The sequence below is a fragment of the Hippocampus guttulatus genome, chromosome 18 (genome assembly GCF_054856545.1).
Source record: "Hippocampus guttulatus isolate MCC_2025c chromosome 18, RoL_Hgut_1.0, whole genome shotgun sequence".
In the NCBI taxonomy this organism is placed as follows: domain Eukaryota; kingdom Metazoa; phylum Chordata; class Actinopteri; order Syngnathiformes; family Syngnathidae; genus Hippocampus; species Hippocampus guttulatus.
In genome coordinates, this window is record NC_141278.1 from 9,664,371 (window position 1) to 9,670,320 (window position 5,950).

Below are 5,950 nucleotides of genomic sequence, written 5' to 3' on the forward strand. Positions count from 1 at the left end.
CGCAGCCCATCTAGGCGTTTAGTAATGACGCAATCTTGAGAAGTTCTCAATAACTCACCCAAACCCCCCCAAAAGATTAAATGTTTCCAAATGGCTGCCAAACAATCTCCGCCCTTTTATACACCCACAAGAAGGGGTCTTAAACGGGAAGTTCGTCCTCTATTTTGGAGCGTTTGGGAACTGTCATTTGTTGAGTGGTCGGGGGGAAGTGGGACACTTTGATTACTTGCGGTTTTTACATCCGGTGTGACATCGCATGTCTATTTGTGTATTATTATTATTTTTTTGTGTGTGTCCGTTCCCGCCAACTGGCGGTGGAAATCCCCGCCGCTGCCGTCGCCCGCCCGCCGCCTGGAAAGGACGCGACGGCCGCGCTTGCAGTCTCACAGCTATTTCTGTGCGAGGCTTATTTAGGACCTTGAGAAATGAGCGGGTCCTGAGAGAGTCGCGCGTGCCTTGGGAGAGGTCCTCCAAGGGGGTAATTAAACAGGTGGCGGGCGGGGCCAAATTTTTGCTTTGAATTATCCATGCTTTAGTTTTTCTACGAAATTCACGCGAGGTGAAATTGAACGTTGAAACCAGCTCTACGTGCGGAACTTTTTTGGAAGCTTTCCAACTAAATTTCACTGAGGCTGCAGGGAACATAAACATTTAAGAAAGGAATGTGTTTTTAGGGTAGGTGGGGGTGGGGGGGCGCATTTTCAAAGTAAATTTCAGTGCAAATGTTTCAGTCATGCCATTTTGAAACTCCAATGAGAATAAATTCCATGGCTCAAAATGGCCGCCGACAACATCTGAGTAAAATCCAACCCTGTCATGTTCCAAGTGTAATTTTCGGGTCAGCAGGCCCACTTGCTCTTTTCCTGTCCCGTCATCGGACGTGAACGCGAGCACATTTATCGGAACCTGCGGGCCGGCTTCCATTTCGACGCTTCGGGATCACCGGACGGTTGAACGCGTCGGGCCTGAAGGGCTTTTGCGGGTGCCGGGGGGCGAATGGCCGCACGCGTCCGGCCGACGCCACCTGTCTCGGGGAGCCCGGCGCCGTCAAAGTGTCCGTTCACATCCTGGTGACCGTTCATTTGTTGTGGGCTCAAAGGAAGTCTGTGTCTGTTTGTTTAAGGCGGTCCAATGGGAGCTGCAGCTGCGCGCTCGCAATCGACATGCCGGCCTCACTTGCGCCCGGAATGGTCTGGACTAAGGTTCTGTTTCGATGAAGGGAGGGGGGTGGGGGGTGGGGGGTGATGGAGGATTTTTCTGTTTGACGCCCGTGTGGTGTCTTGCCTGGAGAAAGATATTTTGCTGTTTGTTGGAATTTTTTTTGTCAATGGGAGGACGTGGGGGATGGAGATGGAGATTAACAAAAAAATGAAAAGCATCCATCCATCCATTTTCCAATCCGCTTATCCTCACGAGGGTCGCGGGCATGCTGGAGCCTCTCCCAGCTGTCATCGGGCAGCAGGCGGGGGACACCCTGAACTGGTTGCCAGCCAATCGCAGGGCCTGAATGAATACCAACTTCACAAAAAAAAAAAAAAAAAACATTCAAAACTAACATGAAAAATCAAAAACTTTCCTAACCAAGCTCCGAAGGCGGCCTATTTGGTGGTGCGCACCAAATCTCGGCCTCCCCCCCAAACCACCCGCAAGGCTGCAGAGCACCTTGAAGAAACAAACAAGGCTGCGGTGAACTTGAGATTTTGCATTTCTTTTTCAAATCTGGAAGAACAGCAGGAAGCGTTTGAATTTTCAGCGCCAACATTTCAAACACAAACACACTTTGAAACAAACGGGGGGCGGGGGGGTAGGGGGGGCGCCCTCGCAAGGCCATTCAAGCTCATGCTGAGGCGAGCGAGCACGCGCACGTTTGGTGATTGTTGTGTCACACGTGCACCGCGGAATTCCCCCCCCCCCCTTGGTGGCCTCTCTCCTCTTTCAGCGCATGTGAGTGGCATTGCGGACGACACGGCGCACAGGACACAGGACAGGCCTTGTGTTTTTGTGTGTGTGTGTGTGCGCGTGCGTGCGTGCGACAACTGCACCGTCAACCTTTGACCTGTGACAGCATGGGAAAGTAGGTGCATTCAGCTGTCAGTAGCCGGAGTTACACACAACAACAACCGTCCAAATTTGGCGTCAATTAACACACACCCGCACACACACACACACACACACCACAATTAGGGTGATGTTATACTTTGGTGAAGTGTACTTGGATATGTAACAGTTCGCACACCTCCATTTTTTTTTAGTTGGTTGGCACACCTCGACGGAATTTAATAGACTTCGTGGTGGACCATCGCCGTATTTAGACTACGTATCTTTTTTGGAATCGGTGCAGCCCTCATGAAGCATTCTACCTGGTCTGCGCACTCCCATATTTTGACTTTATTGAAACAGTCTGTGCACCTCCGTATCATTCGGTGGGCGCACCTCTAATTTATCATTTCAGTGACCTGCTACCTCCATTTCCGCCCCCCCCCCCGCTTTTTTCTTTTTTTTTTTAAACCCTGGAGAACCCACGGGGTCAAATATGGCTACTCAAATGCTACCCTTAAATCCCAAAGCGTCAAATTTGGCCCTAATCCTAAATGAGGATTAAAGCATTGAATATTTGAGAAAAAAAATGTTGGTGTTCAGTGAACATATAGCAGTCATTTAATGTATAATTCATTATTTTTCCAAAGAAGAAAAGGGTTCTTGGGTTCTCCAGGGTTAATTGGCGTACCTCCAAAGGGCCATCTTTAATGGTTTTGCGCACCTCCACACGCACCCGTAATTCAACATATTCAGTGGGGCGCACCCCCCCAAATTAACGTTTACTTGACGGTGAGCATTTTTGCCGTATTTATGACGTTGAATGGACTCTACACCCCAAATGTACATTATTTAATGGCGTGTGCACCTCTGTGGAGGCACATGTCCAGACAGCGCAGTCTACAGGGGCACAAACATGCACGCACACACACGGTGGTGGTGCGGGGGGACTTTTTGAAGACATATTTCTCACAGTCCCCCAGCCAGCGCAGGAATGTCAAGTATCCTGTTGGCCTCCCGGGCCGCGCTCCCACGTCACGCGCCGGGCGGGACCGCAGGGCGGGCAGCGGCCCCCGCGTTCCCACCGGACGGCGGTCACACGGCGCCCGCCTCGTGCTAAAACGCCACCGGCGCGGCCACGCGTTTTGTCTTTGAAGCGGCGCGAACGAATATCGAATGGAAATCGGAGCGTGCGATCTATTTGATGTTTTGCGTAATCGCCGCTAATGGATAGCAACTCGCTAATTAGCCATCGGGCCCCGGGCTGTGTGATAAAAGCAGGGAGGGGTGGACCCGATAAGATAAGTGCGGCGAGGATAGGGATTTCCTCACTGCGGTGCGCACACACCCTGGAGGTACGCAAGCGCCCTTCAACAGAGTTGATATTAAAACGTTGTGTCGATAAGGTATAACAGACCTTTCTTTTTTTAGAGGATGGGGGTGCATCAACTGTGTGCTGTGCCCTGGAGAAGAATTTTATACTACTTTTACAATTTGAAATTGAATTTGAAAGCCATACACCGACTTCAACGTCATTGCTGGACGGTGCACCACTTTTTTAATACCAGGTTGAAGGGTGGTGCACCACCGCCCCCTGGAAAAAAACCAACAACAATGGTATAAAAAAAACGCCATTCCATCTCTGATTTCACAGCCCCGAGGGCAGAGCACCTTTGTTAACCTGCGCACCCCAACTCATTTCCGACGTGCTGAAACTGAACTACGTCCCACATTATAATCGCTTTGTTTGACCTCTGAAGGCCAACACAAATCTTTCCCAGTGTTTGCCTCACGCCAGCTGTCCTCGCACCCGCTGATAAACACGCCTACACATTTGCATACGCAGACACTTGATAGCCCAAGTGCGCCCACGCACCCCCTACGTGCTCAAACACAGGTACACACACACTCCTGTGTGTACAGGAGTGTGTCCAAGTGCTCCTGTTTTCCCACTAAGCAGAAAATGCTGGGAAAGTCTTGTCCGTAATTGATTCCACCAGATGAGCACACTCGCGCACACTCACACACACACAAACACACACACGCAACAAACACAACATTCATGATAGCACAACGCAACGCAAAAGTATTGCAAAACGCAAATAGGAGACAAAAAACCCCACACAAATAAAAACAATACACAAATCGCTCACACACACACACACACACTGTAACGTCATGTTTGTATGGTCTATATGTGGCGTCATGTCTGCTTGTTTGCGTGTGTCCGCGCTGTGGCCGTCCAGTCGACACGATAAACTATCGAGTCTGTGAGGGGGAAATCTTTTCTCTCACACACACACACGCACACACACACACACACTCAAGAGGGAGTGGAGAGAAGCATCACTCACACGGGGGTTGGGTTACACCCGAATTAGAGCTGAGCTGTGGGAACCGCCACCTTCTCCCGAGACACACACACACACGCGCGCACGCACACGGCGCGCGTTGTCAGTTCTGGACATGACACTTCAGCGCACACGCTCACATGTTTACACTCACACACGTACATTTTCCTCACATGCTGACGTATTCGCAGATGGTTATAAACAGACACACACCCAGAAAAGTTCCCAAAAGAGACACATGCACGCGTAAAATAACAACATGCACCACGGAGAGACACGACAAGCAAACACGTAACGCACACGCCCAAACAAAAACAAATCTGTAAAAATACAAAAGCTCTCTCTCTCTCACACACACACACAAATCCCAAAAGACAGACATGCACACAGACATTTTAAAAAGACCCGCGTTCGCAAGAGAACACACACAGCAAATACCGACAAAAACACAGATGCTAAAAAGACAAAGGATATTCTTGGTCCAAGAAAAAAAAAGCGGGGATTTAACCGCGAAGACATTTTTTTTTCACTTCTGCTCAACTAAATATGGGACAAATAAATGCTATCTTATCTTATCTTATCTTAACTACAACTCTATGAATGCACTGGAGGGGGCGGCACGTCGACCCCTCGTCCCCAACACACACGCTCATGTGTGACTTTCGGTGCCAGATTTGAGCAAAAAAAAAAAAAAAAAGTCGCAGTTCCTCGTGTTTTGGTGGAGGATTTTCGACGACAACCGGATACAGAATCCCACCAAAGGAGATAAAAAGGACTCCAACCACGTCCGGCGGTTGTGAAGAGAGCAACATGGATGTGCAAGTGGTACCACCTAGTGGCAAACGTGACAAACGAGATACAAAGGAGCGGGCAGCAATCCGGTGTCGATAGGTTCCAAACGGAGACTTTCGATTCGGTAAAATAAGCTTTCAGACGAACGTGAATGCGCAAAAATGGACTCAAATAAATATGTTGAGTAATAAACCTACAAATAATATAAATTATTGCCAGAAAAAAACCCACATTTTTTTTCTGGCAATAATTTTAAGAATGAACGCCTTGAATATAAAATAATACTTTGTGTTTTAAGGCAGTCACAATTCTTTTTTTTCTTCCTTTTTTGGAGGGGAAGCACATAACTTTGCCTTCGGCTAGCTTAATGCTAACACAATGAAAAACACCATGGCTAATGAAACATTTAGGTTTCCCTTGGTCTAAAGGTTACTCTGAAACAACGATCATTGGAACAAAAAAGGTGCAGCACCATATAAAAACAGACAATACAACAAAATCCAGAAGCATGTATTCCAATCCTCCAGCAAAAAAACTGTTGAGTGGAAATACACGCCTTTAAAAATATGGTGATGGAACATCAAACTTATTTCGAACCATGAATTAAAAGAAACAAAAATTGAAGCCTTGCAGAAATATCAATGTTGCTGTGTACTGCAAAAATTGATCAATGCTACATTTGATGAGTTTTCTGCATCAGAGGTTCGAACAAAGCTCCCCCCCCCCCCTTTCAACGATGGCTGAAACACAAAAAAAAGATTCCCAAACAA